Raw genomic sequence first — 25,502 nt, 5'->3', positions numbered from 1 at the left:
TTCCCTGCTCGCTCTCTGCTGCTGCTCCCCAACTCCCCCCACCCCACCTACCTCCTGAAGGAGCCCATGTAAGGCCAGCTTCCTACCCCGTGCAGCCACACAGCTATGATGGCAGCAGCCTGCCACAGGGGACTGCACACAGTAGCACCAAGTCTTATGGCTTCTGCTACCAAATTATAGTAAACACTAGGAGTCACACAGTGAGCAGCAGAGAGACAGTTTTAGAGATGTCATTCCAACCAGAGCCATGTCAAAGCTGTTGGATTCCAGGATGCTTGCAGTGAAATTGGTTGTCCTCTAACTGATTTCTTCTAAAAACGTAATTGCTTTGTTCTGGGTTCAGAAAGGCATGGGAGGGAGAACATGATTTCCATCCCCTACTGCTGCCACAGACTCCAGTACAAGGCCAGTAAAACAATAGAGTCGTCGTCTTTCATCTCAGTGCCAGATAGATTTTTCTCTCCTTGGCTTCCAGACAGAATTCACTTATTATAATTATCTTCTGAGCGGGCAGTGGCCACTATCTAAAACTTTACACAAGTTCCAGTGAAAACCTATGGAGCTGCCGCCCACGTCAGGCTGGAGGGGGGCTGGCCCTCCCCTCCCTGCTGCCAAGCCATTTCACTCACACAGAGGCAAGTACACATGCGATGCATCAGCACAGTGGGAAAGGAAGTGCGTTGGAAACCAGTATATTGCAAAGCACATGTGAAATTTCCCTTTGGCATGAAACCTAAGTTGACATATTAAACCTGAAGAAAGAACTGTATAGTAAGTCAATACTGTGTGACGAACCTGGGTCGTTACTCACAAGTATTATTGGCAACATATGATTTAATTACGGTAAATTATTAACTATATGAAATTCATGGAAACTTCAATATTTATATTGAGAACCCTCTCAACATGTATAGTAACATCTGTAACAATTTGTTGCTTCCAGTAACATTTTTCCCTCCTTCTGCCTAAATAGATTCATATTTCCTTTTCTCTTACTCTTTGATTAAAATCTTGAAGTAGTATTTAATTGTATGCTCAGATGTATTGAAAACAATATTGTTTTGAACATAATTTTTATAACAATAATTTTATAAGAAAAATAACATGGAAGAGCCTTGAATTCACTTATATACACAATTTTTGTGTTCAGGAAATTAAAATTGAGCAAGTTTCACATATTTCTTTCAAAATGTGGAGTTTCTCTGTGTATAAAGTGCCTTCAGGTACTATGGAAACCCAGACTTTAAGTGGTTTTGTCTTCATTTAACTTTTACCCACACACATTGTTTTAAATTAAACAGGAAAACGTCCTGTAAGGTCATGCATACTCCTCACAAAGTGATGATTTTATTAAACTACATCATTTAATTGGCAAAGGTCATGCAACTAGTAACTGGAGGAACCTGAACCCAAAGTATCTCTTAGCTATAATCAATAATGCTTTCTTTCCCCAAAGTGTCCTGAATTAGCACTGATTCATTTTTCACATACATTAAAGCAAACCTTAATTTAAATCTCTCCCCTGACACACACAGTTTCTGGATTTTCTAACTGATGAGCCAGTAGCTGAAATGGATGTCAAGATGTCTATGCTATGCAGCAAAGGATAAAGAAACGGAGGCAGCAGAGAAATCATCACAGAGGCGTGTGGAGGGAAGAACACTCCAGTCCTGAGGTGGTTATAAAGGCAGGACTTCAATACCTGTCACCTGCAACACACTGCAACCCACCTGTGCTGGCCAGGAAGTCGCAGAAGAGCCACTGAAGGGGGTTGTGGTCAAACAGGGCAGCCAGTGCCCCGCAGGAGTTATCCAAGGAGCCTGGAAGAGAATCTGGATCTCCTCTGCCAGTGAAAGATTGTGGAAGTTAGCTGAGAGAAAGAGGCTTACTAATAAGCAGGAAGACCCGATGGACCTTGTGGTTGCCACAAAGGGATGCCAAGGAAGCAGCAGCTACTGGTCCCTGTGAATAGGGAATGGGAGGGAACCCTGACTTTCCTGTGGATGCCAGCTCTGGAGGACTGGCTATACTCCAGGCCCAAATATATCAATGTCCACATTAGAGATGCAACATGCACAAAATCCAGGGACCAGATAGTTTTGTAATATAAAGGTGGCATCAGGGAAGCTAATTTCAGGAAGGAGGACAGAGAAAATTCTGAACTGATAGAATATACCAGTAACATACTTTTTAATTTTCGTGGCCATCAGGCAAAATAGAGAATAAAGTTATAATATATGAATAAATTTGTAAGAAGTACCCTTCAGTACATGAAATTTTGTAACAGCTACACAAGGGGGAGAGCAGTTAATTTCCTTTAAAAAAAAAATGAAAGAGCATTTTCTCCTTTGAATTTTAAGTTGGAAGCATTTCATCTTGAATGTGAAGGATGACAATGCTTATTCTTAAAGGAATCATAACTCAGAATTTTGTAAAACATACTATTTCCACATGCTTTCACTTAAATCATAATTTTTCACTCTGAGGAAATAGCCAGGTTTCTAACTTTCTTCTATAGACCAATTTTTAAGCAGTGCCTCATTTTACTGCTTAGACCTCTAAGTCATGTGAAAACTTTCTTGTTCATCAAGCTTCCCATGAAGATCAATGTTCTCCTGTTGGCATGTGAAAGCAGGAAGGAATATGCCACCCCAATACTGCAACATACCTCCCTCAGCCTTCAGTTCAGTTCAGTCGCTCAGTCGTGTCCAACTCTTTGTGACCCTGTGGATTGTAGCACACCAGGCTTCCCTGTCCATCACCAACTCCCAGCTTGCTCAAACTCTTGTCCATCAAGTCAGTGATGCCATCCAATCATCTCATCCTCTGTCATCCCCTTCTCCTCCTGCCTTCAATCTTTCCCAGCATCAGGGTCTTTTCCAATGAGTCAGTTGTTTGCATCAGGTAGCCAAGTATCAGCCTTACAAACTAATATTTAAAAATAAATTTTTTTTTTTAAAAAGTGAAGATGGGTTTACATGTGTTCCCCCTCCCATGGCAGATTCATGTCAATGTATGGCAAAAACTATTGCAATGTTGTGAAGTGATTGGCCCCCAACTAAAATAAATAAATTTATAAAAATAAAAAAAAAAAAAAAAAAAAGTGAAGATGGAAGTTTGAGGAAATAGAACTCATCCATAGATAATAAAGTACAAATATGACAGTGACACATAAGTCATGGTTCTTTATTTTTTCCTGCCAAAGTATAAACTCTATAGATATTTTCATCAAGAGAAAACAAAAATTGGCATCAACCCATGATTGCCATCTTGTGGAGAGTTCCAGCACTACTAATGTGTTAGGATTTCTGTCCCTCAGGTATTTTAATAAAAATGCCTCCGAAGATTCCTCCGGCACTCCTTCCATTATTTAATAATCTTTGCTGCAAATAAGCTCTGCCTCCTAGCTGACCTAAATCCCCAGGGTTATCTCCTGTAGATGCACTGGAGAACTGCTGCTGTTGATTGAGCTGTAATGTTTTACATACTCAGTCAGGTTATTAAATCATGCCTGTGACTTGACTATTTCAGGTTAAAAAGTTTCATGTTAGTTGACATTTTCACCAAATTCCTACGTTCCATCTCTTATTAGGTTTTCAAACTTCTGAAAACTTGGTCTGTGTGTTGTGGGTTTGGGTCACTTCTGTATTTCTTCACTCACTCTACATGCAGGTTTTAAAGCAGTTTAAAGCAGGGGCAGGACTGGGGCTCAGAGTTTACAGGTGTAATCGTTTCTGAAGGAACACTTGGAATACCAGGAGAGCCATTAAACTTCAGCACCTCAGATCATCTGCCAGGAACCACATCACAACGCCAATGCTACAGAAGCATGTGCATGCGCATAGCACACAAAATTCACCAAATCACTCCACTCTACATGCATTACAAAAATTGACAATTTCCCCTTTCAGTTGAACTGATCAGTTCAGTTCAGTCGTGTCTGGCTCTTTGCAACCCCATGGACTGCAGCACACCAGGCTTCCCTATCTATCACCAACTCCTGGAGCTTACTGAAACTCATGTCCATTGAGTCAGTGATGCCATCCAACCATCTCAACCTCTGTCATCCCTGTCTCCTACTGCCTTCAATCTTTCCCAGCATCAGGGTCTTTTCCAACAAGTCAGTTCTTCACATCAGGCAGCCAAAGTATTGTAGTTTAAGCTTCATCATCAGTCCTTCCAATGAATATACAGGATTAATCTCCTTTAGGATGGACTAGTTGGATCTCCTTGCAGTCCAAGGGACTCTCAAGAGTCTTCTCCAACACCACAGTTCAAAAGCATCAATTCTTTGGTGCTCAGCTTTCTTTATAGTCCAACTCTCACATTCATACATGACTACAGGAAAAACCATAGCTTTGATTAGATGGACCTTTGTCCAACACATTCTATAATCTTGAGTTTGTCTTATGACCAGGGTTGTTATAGAGTTTATTACATTAAAGAGTTTATTACATCAGCAGTCCCCAACCTCCAGGCCTCAGACCTGTAGCTCCTGTCAGATCTGCAGTGGCATTAGATTAAAGTGCACAATAAATGAAATGAGTTTGAATCATCCCAGAACCACCCCCACCTCAGTCCATGGAAAAAATTGTCTTCCACAAAACTGGTGCCTGCTGCCGAAAAGGTTGGAGACCATGGTATTATTGATACATCCTCCACAGTCAGCCAGAGAAACCTATCAGCTGCACTTTAAAATTAAATATGACTATTTCTTACCAGTCCTTACTACTCAGAACTAAGTCCAAACCAACATCATCTCTTGCTCAGACGGTTACAGTAGCCTTCTAGCTGATACCCCTGGTTCTACCCATACCTTCCTGCAGTGTGCACTCAACACAGAAGCTGGAGTGATTCTGCTAACACACAGGTCAAATCACAGCACCCCGTCCCTTCCTCAAAACGCTCTCATGACTCCGCCACTTAGAATAAATGCCAGAGTCTTTGCTCCGACCAGCATGGCACTCAGAAAGCAGCCCCAACACTGTCTACCTCATCCCCTCCACTCTTTCCTGAATTCACTCTGGCCAAACTATACCAGCCTCCCTGCTACTCCTCAAACCTACTCCCAGCTCAGGGCTTTTCCTCTTACTGTTCCCTCTGCATGAAACACTCTTTGCCCCCAGTAGTAGCCGCATGGCTCACTCCCTCAAGACCTTCAAGTCTTTTCTCGAAAAGTTACCTTCTCAGGAAAGCCTTCCCTTCCTTTTAATATCTTCCTTTCTTGTTTTGTTTTATCCTTAGCATTTCATAATTTACTAGCAAATATTTTGCTTGTTTTTCTTGCTTATTGTCTGTGGTAGTTTTTAATTGCTAGCACAACAAATTACCACAAACTTAATAACTTAAAAACAACAGAAACTTACCTTACAGTTTTGTAGTCCAATGGGGCTCTTTGTTCCAGGTCTTGTGAGGCTGAAATCAAAGTGTTAGCTGACTGGGCTCTTAGCAAGAGACTCTAGAATTTGCTTCCAAATTTGTTAAAGTTAGTTGCAGAATTCAGTTCAATGTGGTTGTGAGACTGAAGCCCCCATTTCTTTTTTTGACTATCAGCCTCAGCTTCCAAAAGCTGCCTGCGTTCTCAGTCCTCTTCCTCACACTGAAAGGCTCAGGCAGAAGATCTAGTCCTTATCCTGCTTTGAATCTCTTTACCCTTTGGCCTCATCCCTCCTTAGGTCTTCTTCTTCCAAGTCTCTTTTCACTCCAGCTGAAGGAAATTCTCTGATTCTCAAGGCTCGAGTGATTAGATAGGGTCCAACTGGGTAATCTGGGAAAATAATCGGGAAACTCTCCCTATTTTAAGGCCTTTACCCTTAATTAAGGGGCTTCCCTTAATTAGCGGTAAAGAATCCATCTGCCAATGCCGGAGAAGTGGGTTCAGTCCTTGGGTTGGAAAGATCCCCTGGAGAAGGAAATGGCAACCCACTCCAATATTCTTACCTGGGAAATCCCATGGACAGAGGAGCCTGGTGGGCTACAATCCATTGGGTGGTGAAAGGGTCAGACACAACTGAGCAACTGAAACAACAATAACCCTTTATCACAATGGCAGAGTCCCTCCACAGCAGTATCTAACTTAGAGTTTGATTGCATTAGGTGATGGGAATCTTGGGGGGCCATCGTTAAAATTCTCCTACCACATAGTCAGACTACCCCCGTGTAATATAAATCACATGAGAGCAGGAATGTTTGAGTTTTGTGCAGTGCTGTATCTCCAGCATTTAAAAACAGTGCCTGGGATAAAGGAGACCAACAATAAAAATAATAAATGTTGGACAAATGTATCTGGTCCCAGGGATCTTAAAATAAAGATGTGAATTCTACAAAGTGATGCATGCGAAACATGTGATGTTCATGCATGAGCACTTTTTTTTTTTCCTGAGACGTGAACCCAAACTTTTTATGAAATTCTTAAAATGGCTCTACCTCTCAGTGTGGCTGGGATAATCCTCATTTATGCTGCCTCTTTGCTCAGAATAATTATTCATTATTCTCTCAAAGTTTTCAAGTTTACATGATAAATTATATGATTATCCTAGATTCTCAAAGGTGTTCATGATCCAACCAAAGTTCAAACTCCACATCTCTTCACGTTTTTATGCAATGTACTGTTTAAATTTACAAACAGAAATCTTTTATTTTTTCTCACAAAATACACATTCGCTCCTTTGAAAACACATATGAACAAGGATTTTTACAATTAAGATTATCTCACCAAAAGACCATGCTGCCTCAGATTATAGATATGAGAAAAGGCAGTGGGTATGAAAACAAATAAGTGACACTGAGAATTTGGCTGCACCACCTGAGATGAGATGCTGTGTTCCATCCATTCAGCGACATAACATTCAGTGAGATAACAGAGCACTCTATGCACCTAATGTTCCTGAGAAATACTGCACCAGAGAATTCTCGGTTTAGAAGAGATTTATACTATTAAGACTTCAATCATTTTAACTGTGTTTATGCCTTGGATATAATAATCTTGATAAAAGTGCAGAATATTTAGTAACTATAATTGAAAGCTGAATACATGGAAAATATTTCAGTTGTCTCAAAGCCTTTCCTATATTTCTAATACAGTTGTGTATTAGGGAATATTAACTTCATTGGAAAATCTGGTGGGTATTTATTTTTTCTTCATTTTTCTTCATTTTCCACTTTTATTAAAAATTTGGGGTTTTATTTACTTATTGTTGGAGAAATTTGATCATGGCCTTACTGTCTGATCAACAACTCCATCTGTAAATTTAAGGGCAAAAGATGGCTTCTGTTGAGAAAATTGGCAATCTGTCTAAATAATTAAGGAGTTAAGGGACTTTGAATGATTTTATAAATTTGCCTTCCCTCCACCACCACCAGCACCATCCATCTCCCTCACCCCCACCCCTGCCTGGGCATCCCAGGTGGCTCATCCACCTGCAATGCAGGAGACCCAGGTTTGATCCAGGGGTCAGGAAAATGCCCTGGAGAAGGGAATGGCTATCAGCCCTAGTGTTCTCGCCTGGAGAATTCCATGGACAGAGGAGCCTGGCAGGCAATAGTCCATGTAAAATACACATAACACAGAAATCTACCATCGTAAACATCATTAAATGTACGGTTCTGTAGCATTATGTACATCCACACTGTTGAGTTACCATCACCAACACTCAGCCACGGAATTATTTTCATCTTGTAGAACTAAAGCTCTGTGCCCATTTAGCAATTGTTCCCCATTCCACCCCACCCACCCACAGCTATCTTCTTAAATTTACTTATTTATTAAAAACCTCTATTTCTAAAATTCAGAGAAGATTGGTGGATACTTCCAGGATATAGATCTTTTCCTTCTGAAATGGCCTTTTAAAATAAGCTTAATCTACCACAATCTATTACCATATCAATCAGGACTATTTTTGTTTCCCAATATTATAAGCTCAACTCAAATTTTTAGGAAGAATAAAAAAGAAAAAAACTATGCCAACTGTTTAATGTAACAATGGAAGACAGGAGGGCAGGAATACATCTGAGGCTTAAAAAAGAAAAATAATTCAAAGCTCTCCAGACAATGTCTGTAAGAAACTCTCTGCCGTCCGGAGTCTCTGTTTCTCTCCTTTGTCTTCCTCTACTGTAATGATTGTCCTCGGAGGCACAGGGTCATATTGTTCCCCTTGGGACATCAGGCATCTCTGGAGACACTTTTGGTTGTTAAAACTGTGGAATGCTACAGGAATCTAATGGGTAGATGTCAAGGAAGCTGTTAAATGTCCTACAATGCCCAGGATAGTCCCCACAAAAATAATTTTCTGGGTCCAAGTATCAACAGCTCCACAGTTGAGAAACCCTCAGCTACTCCATCCCACTCCTTCCATATATTCAGTAACAGAAAACCTTTTGTTTTCAAGTCACTTGTCTAGTGGTCTCACCATCAAAGAAAAAAATTTCTTCCTAGTCTCAATAGCTTTTTTAGCTCTCAAGGATGGATTCTAAATAGACTTATTTGAGTCAACTGCCAATCAACTGTAGCCAGGAAGGGAGAGGTTTCAGGGAGGGAGGGCCTGGGATGGCCTCTGGAGGCCCCCCTCCTTGTGTGGATGCCTTCTCAGAGTGGGAAAATGGCAATGAGCTGGGTAGACATTCCAAATAGTGTGCACCACAAAATAGAACTTTCTTAGAATAACTATACATTAAAAAAAAGTCTTAGTGTTTGCTCTTTCTTTAGCACATTCTCTAAGGTGAAATAAAATCTGTAACTCGAGTTGTTACCATCCTTAGGTGCTTTTTTGTAACCAGCTAAAGTATTTAATCATCTAGTTTTAAGCAGAAATCATTTGCCTAAAACATAAATTAATTCAAGTCATGAGATATGCAAAACAGAGGGGAGAAGCATAGATATTTATAAGGTTCACTTTTGAAATTGGCAAAAATAATGAATCTTTATGTCTGCAGTGATAAAGTTGGACTGCTCTCCTCTTAGTACCTCCATCTTCTGTTAGATTGCTTGCAGATCCGCTGAAATTAGATGTCAGTGTAAATTATGGTGCAGGCTGACTTACTAGCCAAGGCTATGAAGGGTAGAAACATAAAAACAAGGTGCTATTGAATGTAATTGCTTCTGATCTTAACATTCTTAAGTGACAAAATTGATGCTGATGTGGTATTTGCATCAAGGAGTCCCTTTAATTGACACTGACTCACTTGGGGACATTTGTTTTTTCTGAGTAGTTTTATTTTCTTCTTTCTAATTCTAAAATTTTAGAACAGGGAAGTCAGCAACTTATAACTTGGATAGACTAGAGAGGTGAACAATAGTATTCAATTGTAAGTAGAAGAAGTGGAGGGCTTCAAACTTCTTCCATGGCCTGCAGCCTTGTAAAGTCTGAACAGAGAAAATGAATCTGTTCAAAAAGCATTTGGAGATAATACTTGGAAAGAAGTTAGCACTTTCTTGAACCTGGCTAAATTAGGAAGAAAGCCCCATTTGCAAACATTTCCTTTCTTGTCTATTTCAATAAGGAGAAAGATGAAAAAGCATGACCCACGGGGCTCTTGAAGGAAGGAGATGCATGGTTCTGTCTGCTCATTTAAATACTTAACAAGCCACAGGGAAAAAAGAAGACATCCCATTCCACTGCCCATAACATATGTCAGTAAGTCATAAAAATAAATCATACTGTGGAAGGCTTGTGAACACTGCTCAGCCTCCTGTGAGATATCATCGCTTGTTCTTGAGCCAAAAAAGCAAACAGTCCAACTGCCTGTCTAATATTTGTTCTTCCCCTGCCATGAGAAACTGTTTCCAGAAAACAGAGAGGATAATTGCTAATTCTTACATGGCCTTTATGGCAAAGTTATAATTGCCTCTCAAAGTAACAATTTTGTTATCTTACAGAACTTCTTTAAGTGAAAGGGGAATATTTCAATATTATGTTTAGGTTTAGCAAAACTATAACTTCTGAAGGACAGGATAAGAAGCTACCTTTATGCTTTATATGAATCAAATTAACAAGTTTTTCCTAGAGATGAAGGTCTGTAAGGGGTTTAATATTGAATATTAGGACATTCATTGGATGAAAAAATAGTGAATGAGATTTTCTTCAGTTCTATTATGCTTACATTTGATTAAAACAGCAGAGCAATGTGTTTTCAAATATTTTGAAAAATATATCTAACTGGTTATTTGGGGAAATAGTTATTTAGTCTGGAGTGTAGTTATCAAAGGCAGAAAATGAATTTTATGTAAGAAATTGGTAATTTCAAAGCAGTTGTTTTACTCCTGGGTCTTTCTAATTCTGTAGCTAGTGATTTTGTACATGTTCCCACTCAAAATATAAGTAGGGCCAGGTGATAAATATTTACATGATATGTTTCACTGGGTCTCTCCAGTCTGATGAAGGGTAGAGGTGAGAAAAGCAACAAAGAGGCAGGCAGGATAAAATCAAGTTACACTACAAAAAATACAATATTGTTTGACTCTAGGACTTACCCATTATTGCCTGACGCATATCACCCTAACTGCCACCCCACTTCACTCCTACTTCCAATTATCCCAGCAAACCCAAGGAAAGATCCCATACGTTTAGAAACAAGCCCTCCAGACCATCAAGGGGCATCTGGATTTCCTCCTCCCCTGCTCTCACTCTCTTAAGAATATGTTTAAGTTCTAGGTTAGCCCAGTCTGGTGCCTGACATTTCTGACACAGAAGGCACTCCACAGCATCCTAGCTCCACAAGGTACTAAGCCAACAGCTAGATGGAATCTCCAGGGTGTTTCTTGGCCCAAGTCCTGTCTCAACTGCTGCTGCATCATAAACTTCTAATGACGATGAGGGCGCTGACTTCTGTGCAAAGGTGATGCTTCCCGGAGCTTCAAAACGTGCCAGGGATATTCCTCACAGATGGTGGCACCTCCAGTGCTTGTTCTGCTGCACCCAGGTACTAGTCTTGTCAGACTAAATAACTATTTCCCCAAATAACCAGTTAGATATATTTTTTGAAATATTTGAAAACACATTGCTCTGCTGTTTTAATCTGAGGACTGAATCGGTTCTGGGAGCCTGGACCATCAGTGTGCCATAGCTGTGCTGTGTTCTCCGGAGCACCTGAACACACAGAACCACGCTGGGTTCTGCCCACCGATGGAGTGATGTCCCCATGACTCCTGTGTGGTGGTTGTGTTATGTCTACACCAAAACAGAGATGTTTTGTGTTCCCAATATTCTACTTAACAAGAAGTGGTAAGAAAAGGAATGTAGCAGACTGATATCTCTACCCCTCACCACGGAGCCCTGAGCATTAATATTAGAACAAATTTTGAAGCACTGACTCTCCACTGAGAAATGGGTTTTTCCCATGAAGATCCTTTGTCCCCAGCGCATGTTGACTTCTAGTGGTTTCTCTGCCAGAGCATCATGTTGAAACTCCATGGAGAATGTAGCTTAGGTTTCATCCACAAGACCTGAAGCAAATGCTCTCTGGGTCACCTTAAATTCCACATTTAAATTTTAAAAAATTATCCTCATTATTATAAGGGTGCAGAAAAACACTAACAAACAGTGAAGGGCTCATAAGAAATGAACTGAAAAGAAAAAAGAAAAATAAAAACAACTAAACAGAAAGGCAGTCTGAAGAACTACATCTTAATACAGGATGAATAGAATTCTGCAGTTCTTGAAACCAATTGTGTTTAAACCAATCTCACAATCTATCTATCTCTCTTTCACACACATGCACACACATACAAGCACGCATGTACACACACATACATTTGACTACACTTTTTCTGAGCATGCCTAGTATTTACTTCCTTATTTTTCTTTTTCTTTCAAATCATTTTTTTGTACCTCCAATGATAAGAAAAAAAAGAAAAAACCAGCTACGGTTTTTTCCTATTTTTACCCTTCCCCTTTTCCCATTCAAATTACACATTTCATTCGTCTCTTTGTAAGGTACAGATACCCTATTAAGCTATTAGGAAATAAGATATAAAATTCAAAGTAACCTTCCAAGCCATAGAATAATCACAACAAAGAAACAAATGTTAAGCATCAAAAATTCCACAAACTGAATCACTAAAATTAAAGGAAAGGGGCTGACATCTATTCTGAGAGGGCGGGGGACCAAACAATGTGAAAATTCTCCTGCTTCAAGAATAACTGAAGATAAGTAATTATGTTTTAAAGAGCACGATGTAAATAGAATGGTGTTTGTTTTTTCTGGGAAGCTATTTTTTCCCATGATATAGACACAGGATTAAAGCCTGAAGAGCTTGTGCACAACTCCACATCTTTCTCTAAAAACGCCTGCCTCTTTTTAAGTTGCTTAAATCAAGCAGTGATTTTGCTACAGAGGATAGTTCAAGCAGGACTGGAAGACTGAGCATTCAGTGACCTCAGATGGGTGCCCTCTTTCTACAAGGTATAATACAGTTTCTTCAAACTGATAATTGTCACCAGAAGGAATTCATATTAAAACCTTAATCTTGCTCCAAAATCCTCTCAGTAAAAGCCTATAATTTGTGCAACCTGATGTATCTGACAGTCAGGAACAGGTATTTTAGCCTTGCCTGCTCCTGACACAGAGGACACTCGCCTATTCCACAGTTTTTGTCTCTTACTTCAATGATTAGGACTGTTTCCATCATCTCCTTCCACTCTTGCCTCAGACATCCTACGGCTGTCGTTTATCTAAAAGCTGAATACTAACAAGGAAACGTGGTTCACGCTGAATTTGAGTCTCTTTGGGCATTTTCACCAACCACAAATGAATCTTTCTCCTTTCTCTCTTTCTCTTCTCCCATTTTTTTAATCTCACCACCTGAGTTACATTAAATTTTCCAACACAGCTTAGTGATTCAGTTATAAAAATGATACAGAAAGATAAATAGACAGACAAAGCAATCCCAGGAACTCCCAACGGCAGCAGACACTCAAGCCTCAATGCCACTGAATTCCAATTGGAACAGTGGCCCCACTATGGAAATTTGAAACAAATCCATGGGATCAAATCCACTCCCGATTATCAATCATTCACTAAACTATCATTTTTTTTTCCATAGAGCAATTTGCTGTCTGTCATGGACCTTTGCCAAAGGCCAGACTAAACAAGACTAAAATCAAAACTGAAAACATCCCCATTGGGCTTTATATTCAGGTTAGCCATAAGTAACAGGGTTATTCTGTGCTGTTACAGAGGAACCAAGGAATAAGGCTTCAAGACAGGGAGGAGGAAAGAAAGGAGAATGGCAGATAAAGAAAGAAAAATTGTTCATTTAACAAACACATGGCCACTGCCTGAAGAAAGTCAGACAGCTCTTTATTAAAAAGAAAGAAAAATTAAAGAAAAAACAGAAAAGATCCCCTGAGACAAGATCAAAAATGAAATTAAACCATAAAAATTAAATCAATACTTAAAAAGAATCAACCTGAAATACTTAATTTTTCTAAAAACACTTCATTCACTATAAAAACTACAATTCCATTTCCATGAACATGTTCTAATATATATATATATATATATTTTGTTTACAGCTGTAAAAACTTTAAACCACTTTCTCACTAATTATCACATTCAATTCTTTCATAATCCTAGGAAGCAAGTAAGATTAATTTCTAATATAAGTGACAATCAAAACATAGAAAAATATATTTGTTAATTATCAGTCACAAAGCAGAACACAAAGGTAGCTCAAAAAACACATTATTACATTGAAGTTTCCTGAAAAACTTTCTATATTTAAGATTCAAAACAGCACTGAAGACTGTGCTCTTTCAGGCAGCAAGTATAACTGGAGATATTTGGATGGAACCAGACGTGGAGAGAACTGACTCCCCTCCTTGAAGAGATTAATTCTCTTCACATGGAAATAACTATAGTACCTAAATGTCACTCAACGGTATATAAGCTTCACTGGCCCATAAAAATATCACTTTCCTATGAATGAAAAACAGGATTAAGATCAAAGAACAAAGGCTTTACTTATAGAAGTTAGAGATAAATTATTTAAAAATATGTGAGTTGAATAAGCTGAATCCAAAAGAATTCATCTATTATTTGCTTAGAATATGCATGTTTTATTATGTGCTCTATTTTTGCCATTACATTTAAAAATATTCATTTCTTTATTTTTAGCTATTTTGAATTTACTGAGGATTAGATACTTTTGATGTAATCTAATTTTTTGCTGATTCTCTGGGCTAGTTACCATATTTCTAGTAAATAAGAGTAGGACTTTAATAAATAGTCAAGGGGCTTCTGGTAAATGAATGAAATAAGAAGATTCAGTTATAAAACATTCATTGATAATGTTATCATAAATCACGAAGAAGAGCAGCAACAGCTGACGAAGGCAAAGCTTTTGAAGTCAGCCCTGCTTTGAGTTCCCTGTACACCTCACTCACTAACTGCATGGCATGACCTAGTCAGGTCTCCTTCCTGAGACCAGTTTTCCTCATCTATAAACCTGAAATAATAACTCCTACTTTGCAGGATGTTTTAAGGATCAGGGACAATGTGTTGAGTGGACAGTACTGGCACTGAGATAGATTCTTGTATGTGTGATTGTGTGTTAGTCACTCAGTCATGTCCAACTCTTTGCAACCCCATGGACTCTACCTCTCCAGGCTCTTCTGTCCATGGAATTCTTCAGGGAAGAATACTGCACTGGGTTGCCATTCCCTTCTGCAGGGTATCTTCCCAATCTAGGGATCAAATCCAGGTCTCCCGCATTGCAGGCAGATTCTTTACTGTCTGAACCACCAGAGACCCTAGGTAGATTCTTAAAGGATAATAAATAGTTCTCCTAAGATTAGGAGTATGTTCTACAAAAATAAAGTCAAATGCTGGTTTCTTAACTGAATTGTTTAAATGCAAAATTAGAAAGATGTTGCCCTCATTAACTCTAAGAAGAATAAAGTAAGATTCAGAACGTTGTCATCACCAGATGATCAATTAGAACCATTAAAAATCAGCACTATCAGCACTTCAGACACAGAGATGCCACTCATTCAAATCTGTTCAATACAGAAAGCCTCAGATAAATCATAAGATTAGTAAATCTCAAGGGGTTCACCAGTTTCCCCTGATCATTTAGGAGTTAAAACATTTAATTAAATCATTCATTTGGTGTTGACATATACATAGTAATGGGCTTCCCTGGTAGATAACATGTTAAAAGAATCCACCTAAAGCGGGAGACCTGGGTTCGATAACTAGGTTGGCAAGATCCCCTGGAGGAGGACATGGGACCCACTCCAATATTCCTATCTGGAGAATAGCCATGGATAGAGGACGCTGGCCGGCTACAGTCCATGGGGTCACAATGATTCGGACATGACTGAGAGACTAACAATAGCACGGCACAAGTATAGTAATTCTAAAGAATATCTATAATAATTCAGTTAAATTTTTGCTGTTGTTGAATCATCAAGCCCTGTCCAACTCTTTGGGACGCCATGAACTGAAGCATGCCAGGCTTCCCTGCCCTTCACAGTCTCCCAGAGTTTGCTTAAACTCATGTCCATCAAGTCAGTGATGCCACCCAACCATCTCATCCTCTGTCATACCCTTCCCCTCATTCCCTGAATCTTTCCCAGAATCAGGGTCTTTTCTAATGAGTCAGTTCTTCACATCAGGTGACCAAAGTATTGGAGCTTCAGCTTCAGCATCAGTCCTTCCAAAAAATATTTAGGGTTGATTTCCTTTGGGATTGATTTGTTTGATCCCCTTGCTGTCCAAGGAACCGTCAAAAGCCTTCTACAGCACCATAGTTCAAAAAGCATCAATTCTTAGTACTCAGCTTTCTTTATGGTTCAATTCTCACATCCACACAGACTACTGAAAAAATCATAGCTTTGACTATTTGGACCTTTGTTGGCAAGGTGATATCTCTGCTTTTTAATATGCTGTCTAGGTCCATCATATTAGCTTTTCTTCCAAGGAGCAAGAATCTTTTAATTTCATGGCTACAGCCACTATCCAGAGTGATATTCAAGCCCAGGAAAATAAAATCTGTCACTGTTTCCACTTTTTCCCCATCTATTTGCCATGAGGCTGGATGCTATGATCACAGTTTTTTTAATGTTGAGTTTTAAGCCAGCTTTTTCACTCTTTCACCTCCATCAAGAGGCTCTTTAGTTCCTCTTTTGCTTCTGCTATTAAAGTGGTATCATCTGCATATCTGAGGTTGTTGATCTTTCTCCCAGCAATCTTGATTACAACTTTGGAGTCTGGCATTTCACATGAATCTACCTTGAGTATAAGTTAAATAAGCAGGATGATGATATACAGTCTTGACATACTCTTTCCCTAATTTTGAACCAGTGTGTTGTTAAATGTCCAGTTCTAATTGTTACGTCTTGTCCATTATACAGGCTTCTCAGGAGGCAGGTAAGGTGGTCTGGTATTGCCACCTCTTAAAGAATTTTCCACAGTTTGTTGTGATCCACACAGTCAAAGGCTTTAGCATAGGCAATGCCTATGCTTTCTGCATAGGCAGAAGTAGATGTTTTTATGGAATCCCCTCTGTTTTCCATGATCCAGCAAATGTTGACAATTTGATCTCTGATTCCTTTAGTTCCTCTTCGCTGTCAGCCATAAGGCTGGTGTCATCTGTATATTGACATTATTGATATTTCTCCCTGAAATCTGGATTCCAGCCAATGCTTCATCTAGTCCAGCATTTCACATGATGTAATCTGCGTATAAGTTAAATAAGCAGGATGACAACCTTGATGTACTCCTTACTTAATTTGGAACCAGTCTCTTGTTTCATGTCAAGTCCTAACTCTTGCTTCCTGACCTGCATACAGATTTCTCAGGAGGCAGATAAGGTGGTCTGGTAGTCACATCTCATGAAGAATTTTCCACAGTTAGTTGTGATCCACACAAAGGCTCTAGCATAGTCAAAAAAAAGCAGAAGTAGATGTTTTTTCTGGAACTCTTGCTTCTTTGATGATCCAGCAGATGTTGACAATTTGATCTCTGGTTCCCCTGCCTTTTCTAAATCCAGCTTGAACATCTGGAAGTTCACAGTTCACACACTGTTGAAACCTAGCTTGGAGAATTTTGAGAATTACTTTGCTAGTGTGTGAGATGAGTGCAATTGTGCAGTAGTTTGAACATTCTTTGACATTGCCTTTCTTGGGGATTGAAATGAAAATTGACATTTTCAAGTCCTGTGGCCACTGCTGAGTTTTCCAAATTAGCTGACATATTGAGTGTGGCACTTGAACAACATCATCTTTTAGGATTTGAAAGAGCTCAACTGTAATTCCACCACCTCCACTAGCTTTGCAGTGATGCTTCCTAAGGTCCACTTGTCTTTGCATTCCAGGATGTCTGGCTCTAAGTGAGTGATCACACCTTCGCAGTAATCTGGTCATGAAGTTTTTTTGTGTGTAGTTCTTCTGTGTATTGTTGTCTCCTCTTCTTAATATCTTCTGCTTCTGTTAGGTCCATACAATTTCTGTCCTTTATTGTGACCATCTTTGCATGAAATGTTCCTTTGGTATCTCTAATTTTCTTGAAGAGATCTCTAGTCTTTCCCATTCTATTGTTTTCCTCTATTTCTTTGCATCGATCACTGAGGAAGGCTTTCTTACCGCTCCTTGGTATTCTTTGGAACTCTGCATTCAAATGGGTATATCTTTCCTTTTCTCCTTTGTCTTTTGCTTCTTTTCTTTTCATAGCTCATTTTAAGGCCTCCTCAGACAACCATTTCACCTTTTTGCATTTCTTCTTCTTGAGGATGGTTTTGATCACTGCCTCCTGTACAGTGTTACAAACATCCATCCATAGTTCTTCAGTCACTATATCTATCAGATCTAATCCCTTGAATCTATTTGTCACTTCCACTGTATAATTTTAAGGGATTTGATTTAGGTCATACCCGAATGGCCTAGTGATTTTCCCTACTTCCTTCAATTTAAGTCTGAATTTGGCAATAAGGAGTTTATGATCTGAGCCACAGTGAGCTCCTGGTCTTGTTTTTGCTGACTGTATCAATCTTCTCCATCTTTGGCCGCAAAGAATATAATCAACCTGATTTCGGTATTGACTGATTTCGGTGATGTCCATGTGTAGAGCTCTCTTGTGTTGCTGGAAGAGGGAATTTGCTAGGACCAGTGCATTCTCTTGGAAAAACTCTGTTAGCATTTGCCCTGTCCTGGAGTCCAGAGGCTCTGTAGCAGAGTGATTGATGACCTCCAAGAGAACTCGCACCAAGGATCACTTCCCAGGACTGCTGCTGTCAGTGTCCTTATTCCCACAGCCAGCCACTGCTGACCCATGCCTCCACAGGAGACCCTCTAACACTAGCAGGTTGTGACTATTTAATGGACAGTGTTGGTGACCAACACAAAAGGACCTAGAGCAGATTTCTCTCCCCCACCTGAACTCTACGAGAAACCAGAGCCATAGTACCAGCAGAGGCCCCTTGTGCCCTTCTGCTTCCTGGGCAGTTTGGGCTGGAGTTGAGCCAGTTCACAAAATGGCAGGTAGAAGGACATGCATTCATCTTGTCCTGTGAAAACTCCAAATTTGCAACTAGCCACTGAATAACCATCAATAGGAGACTGTTGGATCTGATCAAAACTAGATATCCCAAGTCCAGGGGCAAAGCAGAGACCCCAACTAGGTGGCAGCAGGAGCAAAATCACATTTAGAATCAAACCTCACACATGCCAGAGATGCTCAGGGGGCTCAAACAAAACCCTGTGCACACCAGGACCCAGGGACCCCACAAGAGAGCTAGACCTGCCATTGGTTTTGAAGGCCAGTGGGATTTGATTACAGAACTTTCACAGGACTGGGAAATAGACTCTTAGAGAACACAAACAAAACCTTGTTCACACCAGGACCCAGGAGAAGGGAGCAGTGACCCCACAGGAGACTGAGCAAGACTTGCCTAGGAGTGTCCAGGAGTCTCTGGCAGAGGCGTTGATTGACATTGGCCTGTCGTGGGGTAAGGGGCACTGAATACAACAGTCCTAGCATAAGCCCTTTTGAAGGAGTTCACTATTACAGCCATTAGACCTACCATAGTTCGGCCTCAGGCCAAATTATAGGGAGGGAACACAGCCCCACTAATCAGCATAAAATTGGACTAAAGATTTACTGAGCATGGCCCTCATAGAACTTCAACTTCAGCTTTGAATGGCTCTATGAAGACCTAAAAGACCTTCTAGAACTAACATGCAAAAAAGATATCCTTTTCATTATAGGGGACTGGAATGTAAAGTAGGAAGTCAAGAGACACCTGGAGTAACAGGCAAATTTGGTCTTGGAGCACAAAATGAAGTAAGGTAAAGGCTAACAGAGTTTTTCCAAGAGAACGCACTGGTCATAGCACACACACTCTTCTAATAACACAGGAGAAGACTCTACACATGGACATCATCAGATGGTCAATACCAAAACCAGATTGATTATATTCCTTGCAGCCAAAGATGGAGAAGCTCTATACAGTCAGCAAAAACAAGACTGGGAGCTGACTGTGGCTCAGATCATAAACTCCTTATTGCCAAATTCAGACTTAAATTGAAGAAAGTAGGGAAAACCACTAGACCATTCAGGTATGACCTAAATCAAATCCCTTACGATTATACAGTGGAAGGGGGAAATAGACTCAGGAATTAGATCTGATAGATATAGTGACTGAAGAACTATGGATAGAGGTTCACGACATTGCACAGGAGGCAGTGATCAAGACCATCGCCAAGAAAAGAAAATGCAAAAAGGCAAAATGGTTGTCTGAGGAGGTCTTACAAATAGCTGTGAAAAAAAAGAGAAGCAAAAGCCAAAGGAGAAAAAGATATACCCATTTGAATGCAGAGTTCCAAAGAATACCAAGGAGAGATAAGAAAGCCTTCCTCCATGATCAATGCAAAGAAATAGAGGTAAACAATAGAATGGGAAAGAATAGAGATCTCTTCAAGAAAATTAGAGATAACAAGGGAATATTCCATGCAAAGATGGTCACAATAAAGGACAGAAATTGTATGGACCTAACAGAAGCAGAAGATATTAAGAAGAGGTGGCAACAATACACAGAAGAACTATACACAAAATATCTTCATAACCCAGATAACCATGATGGTGTAGTCACCAACCCAGAGCCAGACATCCTGGAATGGGAAGTCAAGCCGGCCTTAGGAAGAATCACAACGAGCAAAGCTAGTGGAGGTGATGGAATTTTAGTAGAGCTATTTCAAATCCTAAGAGATGATGCTGTGAAAGTGCTTCATTCAGTATGAGAGCAAATTTGGAAAACTCAGCAGTGGCCACAGGAGTGGAAAATGTCAGTTTTCATTCCAATCCTCAAGAAAGGCAATGCCAAAGGATGTTTAAACTACTGCACTATTGCATTCATCTCACATGGTAGCAAAGTAATGCTCAAAATTCTCTAAGCCAAGCTTCAATAGTACATGAACCAAGAACTTCCAGATGTTCAAGTTGGATTTAGAAAAGGCAGAGGAACCAGAGGTCAAATTGCCAACATCTGTTGGATCATCAAGAAAGCAAGAGAAACCCAGAGAAACATCTACATCTGCTTTATTGACTATGTCAACGCCTTTGACGGTGGTGATGGAGAAGACTCATGACAGTCCCAGTCAATCCTAAAGCCTTTGACTGTGTAGCTCACAAAAAACTGTAGAAAATTCTTCATGAGATGGGAATACCAGACCACTTTACCTGCCTCCTGAGAAATATGTATACAGGTCGAGAAGCAACATTGAAAACTGGACATGAAATAACGGACTGGTTCAGAATTTGGAAACGAATCCATCAAGGCTGTATATTGTTACCCTGCTTATTTAACTTATATGCAGGGTACATCATACGAAATGCCAAGCTGGATGAAGCACAAACTGGAATCAAGATTGCCAGGAGAAATATCAATAACTTCAAATGTGCAGATGACACCACCCTTATGGCAGAAATCAAAGAGGAACCGAAGAGCCTCTTGGTGAAAGAGAAAGAGAAGAATGGAAAAAGCTGACTTAAAACTCAACATTCAAAAAACTAAGATCATGGCATCTGGTCCCATCACTTCATGGCAAATAGATGAGGAAACAATGGAAACAGTGACAGAATTTATTTTCTTGGGCTCCAAAATCACTGCAGATGGTGATTGCACCCATGGAATTAAAAGACACTTGGTCCTTGGAAGAAAACCTATGACAAACCTAGACAGCATATTAAAAAGCAGAGACATTATTTTGCCAACAAAGTCCATCTAGTCAAATCTATGGTTTTTCCACTAGTCATGTATGGATGTGAGAGTTGGACCATAAAGAAAGCTGAGCACTGAAGAATGGATGCTTTTGAACTGTGAGGTTGGAGAAGACTCTTGAGAGTCCGTTGGGCAGCAAGGAGATCAAACCAGTCAATCATAAGGGATATCAGTCCTGAATATTCATTGGAAGGACTGATGCTGAAGCTGAAAGTCCGATACTTTGGCCACCTATGTGAAGAGGCAGCCCATTAGAAAAGACCCTGATGCTGGGAAAGGTTGAAGTCAGGAGGAGAAGGGAATGACAGAGGACAAGATGGTTGGATGGCATCACTGACTCAATGGACATGAGTTTAACAAGCTCTGGGATTTGGTTATGGACAGGGAAGCCTGGCATGCTCCAGTCCATGGGGTCACAAAAAGTCAGACACATCTGAGTGACTGAACTGACTGAGCATGGCCCTGCCCATTAGAACAAGACCCAGATTCCCCCACAGCCAATCCGTCCCATCACAAAGTTTCCAAAAGTGTCTTATCCTTATCCATCAGAGGGCAGACAGAATGGAAACCACAGTCACAGAAAACTAACCAAACTGATCACTTGGATCACACATTTGTCTAACTCAGTGAAACTATAAGTCATGCCCTGTAGGGCCACCCAAGACAGATGGGTTATGGTGAAAAGTTCTGAAAAAACATGGTACAATGGAGAAGGGAAGGGCAAACCACTTCAGTATTTATGCCTTGAGAACCCCATGAACAGTATGAAAAGGTAAAGAGATATGAAACTGAAAGATGAACTCCCCAGGCTCATAGGTGTCCAATATACTACTGATGAAGAGTGAAGAAATAGCTCCAGAAAGATTCAAGAGGCTGAGCCAAAGTGAAAGCAACACCCAGTTGCGGATGTGACTGGTGATGGAATTAAAGAACGATGTTGTAAAGAACAATACTGCATAGGAACCTTAAATGTTAGGTCAATAATCAAGGCAAATTGGAAGTGTTCAAACAGGAGATGGCAAGATGAACATCAACATTTTAGGTATTAGTGAAGTAAAATCTTTAACTTTAAAAAAAAAAAAAGATTCACCAGTTAGTATTGGCACATGCCTGGCAATAAGTTGACTTCATTAAATCAAGGGGTTATAAATTTTTTGTTATTTCCTTAGACTTTTGTACAACTTGTCATATAGTACATGCTCAGTAACAGTTTACTGTTGAATTAACCATGAGAGGAAATTGAAAACTATACAATATCAGAAACATATACATCACTAGCAATACCTTCATATTTACTCATGATTTAATTTTTAGTACTTCATGGATTCAGCAATCAACAAATATACTTACTAAATGCTTACCAATGTGTGAGACACTGTGCCAGACCAAGATGATGGGAGTGAGTAGGACAGGTTTTAAATGAGATAGTTCAGGCAAACAGTGCAGTTCCTAACATGTGGAAGCTCCCAGAAAATTAATAAGCAGTAGAAGACACAAAACAGACCTGGAGAGGTCCATGCCAGCCAATCTCTCTCTCTATATATATATAAATGAAGGAAATACAGATACATATATACATACAAATATACATATACTTATCTAGGAAGGAACAGTTAGAACCAGATGTGGAACAACAGACTGGTTCCAAATTGGGAAAGGAGTATGACAAGGCTGTATATTTTCACCCTGCTTATTTAACACATATTCAGAGTACAATATGCGAAATGCCAAGCTGGATGAAGCACAAACTGGAATCAAGATTGCTGGGAGAAATATCAATTACCTCAGATATGCAGATGACACCACCCTTATGGCAGAAAGTGAAGAAGGACTAAAGAGCCTCTTGATGAAAGTGAAAGAGGAGAGTGAAAAGGCTGGCTTAAGACTCAACTTTCAAAAAACTAAGATCATGGCATCTGGTCCCATCACTTCATGGCAAATAGATGGGGAAACAATGGAAACTGTGACAGACTTTATTTTCTTGAGCTCCAAAATCACTGCAGATTGTAACTGCAGCCATGGAATTAAAAGACACTTGGTCCTTGGAAGAAAACCTATGACAAACCTAGACAGCATATTAAAAAGCAGTGACATTAATTTGCCAACAAAGGTCCATCTAGTCAAAGCTATGGTTTTTCCACTAGTCATGTATGGATGTGAGAGTTGTACCATAAAGAAATCTGAGCTCCAAAGAATGGATGCTTTTGAACTGTGGGGTTGAAGAAGACTCTTGAGAGTCCCTTGGACAGCAAGGAGATCAAACCAGTCAATCCTAAAAGAAATCAGCCCTGAATATTCATTAGAAGGACTTATGCTGAAGCTGAAACTCCAATACTTTGGCCACCTGATGCAAACAACTGACTCATTTGAAAAGACCCTGATGCTGGGAAAGATTGAAGGCAGGAGGAGAAGGGGACAACAGAGGATGATATTGTTGGATGGCATCACCGACTCAATGGACACGAGTTTAAGCAAGCTCTGGGATTTGGTGGTGGACAGGGAGGCCTGACATGCTGCAGTCCATGGGGTTGCAAAGAGTTGGACATGACTGAGTGACTCAACTGAACTGATATTTTTTTTTCGTTTATTTATTTATTTATTTATCTCATATATGTATGAACTTGTGGCTCAGTGGCTCAGTTGCTAAAGAACCTGCCTGCAATGCAAGAGACCTGGGTTTGATTTCTGGGTCAGGAAGATCACCTGGAGAGGAAATGGCAACCCACTCAAACATTGTTGCCTGAAGAATCCCATGGATAGAGAAGCCTGGGAAGTTACAGTCCATGGGGTTGCAAGAGTCGGACACGACTTAACGAGTAAGTCACTACTATATATATACATAATGGCACACATACACACACCTAAAAACACACCTAAATATCTTTAACATCTGACTCTACTACCCAGAAATCCACACAAAAAAACAAACTTTTGTCAAGTATTTTTCACTTCATTTTATTTTTTCTTCAAGCTGTGGGCTACTCATAAAAGAGCCTTTCAAATTAATGAAAAAATAGTTGCTGCCATCAAAGACCCTCCAACAGTAGTCAAACATCCTGTAAATTGGCAGCATTCTGCTCAAGCTGTTTAGTTCCCACAGAAGCAAGTCTTTGAAGTTGACAAGGTGTTCACAGACAAAGCAGTAGTTTGCTAAAAATCCATTACTTTTGTTTTACTCGAGACCTATTTAAGCCTGATTTGGAAAGAACAAAGCCTGAGTTTCCTAAAACACTGCTGGGCCACTGCAAAACAGACTCCTTCCTACTGAGTGAGGGCCAAAGGCTCCCCATGCAGCTGCTGAAATCTGTCGATGCATGTTGTACATCTCTGCCTCTCATTGTCCTGTGTTATGTGATTGAGTATAAGACAAAGCTACTCTATTAAATGATCACCAGCCAGTCACAATGAAAACACACTCCCCTCCCATGAGGAAGCCTTGGAAAGCAATACAGGGTTAAGTGTGTGAGTTCAGGGGGCAGGGAAACCTGACTCCAAGACTGAACATCAGCTTCTATATTGATAACAATATTAATAGCCACCTTTTATTGTGTGCTTCCAAGTACCAGACACTCTACTAAGTGCTTTGTATTAATTATCTTACTGACATATGCTGGTTTATCCCAATGGGTGGAAGATCTGCTTCATCACAGAGCAGTTGGAGAAGACATTTGTTCTGCATTCTTGTTCTCTCCTTCCACCTGGAGGGATCTTTGTCCTCTGGATCTCATTATTGCCTTAGTTAACCCTGGGAAGGGATGGCTACCTGTTTGGAAAAGTGAGTTGGTAGAAGTGAGGTGTCAAGGCTGAATACCTGCATTTTTTTTCTCTTTCCAGAATGGACCCACCAGCAGAGAGCACAGCTTCTCTGCTCCATCATGCCCCACGTCATACAGAACACCACCCCATTTTTGAGAGGCCTGCCTAGGTTAGCAGAGCTTTGCCTCAGCTTTGCTCTTAGCAAGTTAGTTGTCTACAGAAATAAACCACATTCTAATGTCAGTCATAAATGTGGTATTTTGATTTTCCGCTAGCTGACATTTTGGCTTCTTTTTCAACAGGTTCGTCTTCCCTGGTGGCTCAGAGGTTAAAGCGTCTGCCTCCAACGTGGGAGACCCGGGTTCGATCCCTGGGTCAGGAAAATCCCCTGGAGAAGGAAATGGCAACCCACTCCAGTGTTCTTGCCTGGAGAATCCTATGGACGGAGGAGCCTGGTAGGCTACAGTCCACGGGGCCGCAAAGAGTCGGACACGACTGAGTGACTTCACTTTTTTTTTCAACAGGTTCAGAA

General features: G+C 40.1%; 1 long non-coding RNA gene across 2 annotated transcripts in view; it reads right to left on the bottom strand.

Moving 5' to 3' along the window:
- Nucleotides 1-25,502, bottom strand: part of LOC145521162 (uncharacterized) — a 483,033-nt gene that overhangs the window by 93,314 nt on the left and 364,217 nt on the right. Inside the window, exon 6 of one of the 2 annotated variants that reach the window (XR_014065184.1) lies at nt 24,144-24,977. The exons of the other annotated variant lie outside the window; for it this stretch is intronic. This is a non-coding gene — a long non-coding RNA (uncharacterized LOC145521162). Of the gene's footprint in view, nt 1-24,143; nt 24,978-25,502 lie in introns of those variants that run through there. 2 annotated transcript variants of the gene reach the window in all.

This window comes from Giraffa tippelskirchi, chromosome 9 (genome assembly GCF_054371585.1).
Source record: "Giraffa tippelskirchi isolate mGirTip1 chromosome 9, T2T-mGirTip1v1.2.pri, whole genome shotgun sequence".
Lineage (NCBI taxonomy): Eukaryota > Metazoa > Chordata > Mammalia > Artiodactyla > Giraffidae > Giraffa > Giraffa tippelskirchi.
Note: the sequence above shows the minus strand (reverse complement) of the source record. Positions and strands in the feature narration are given on the sequence as shown.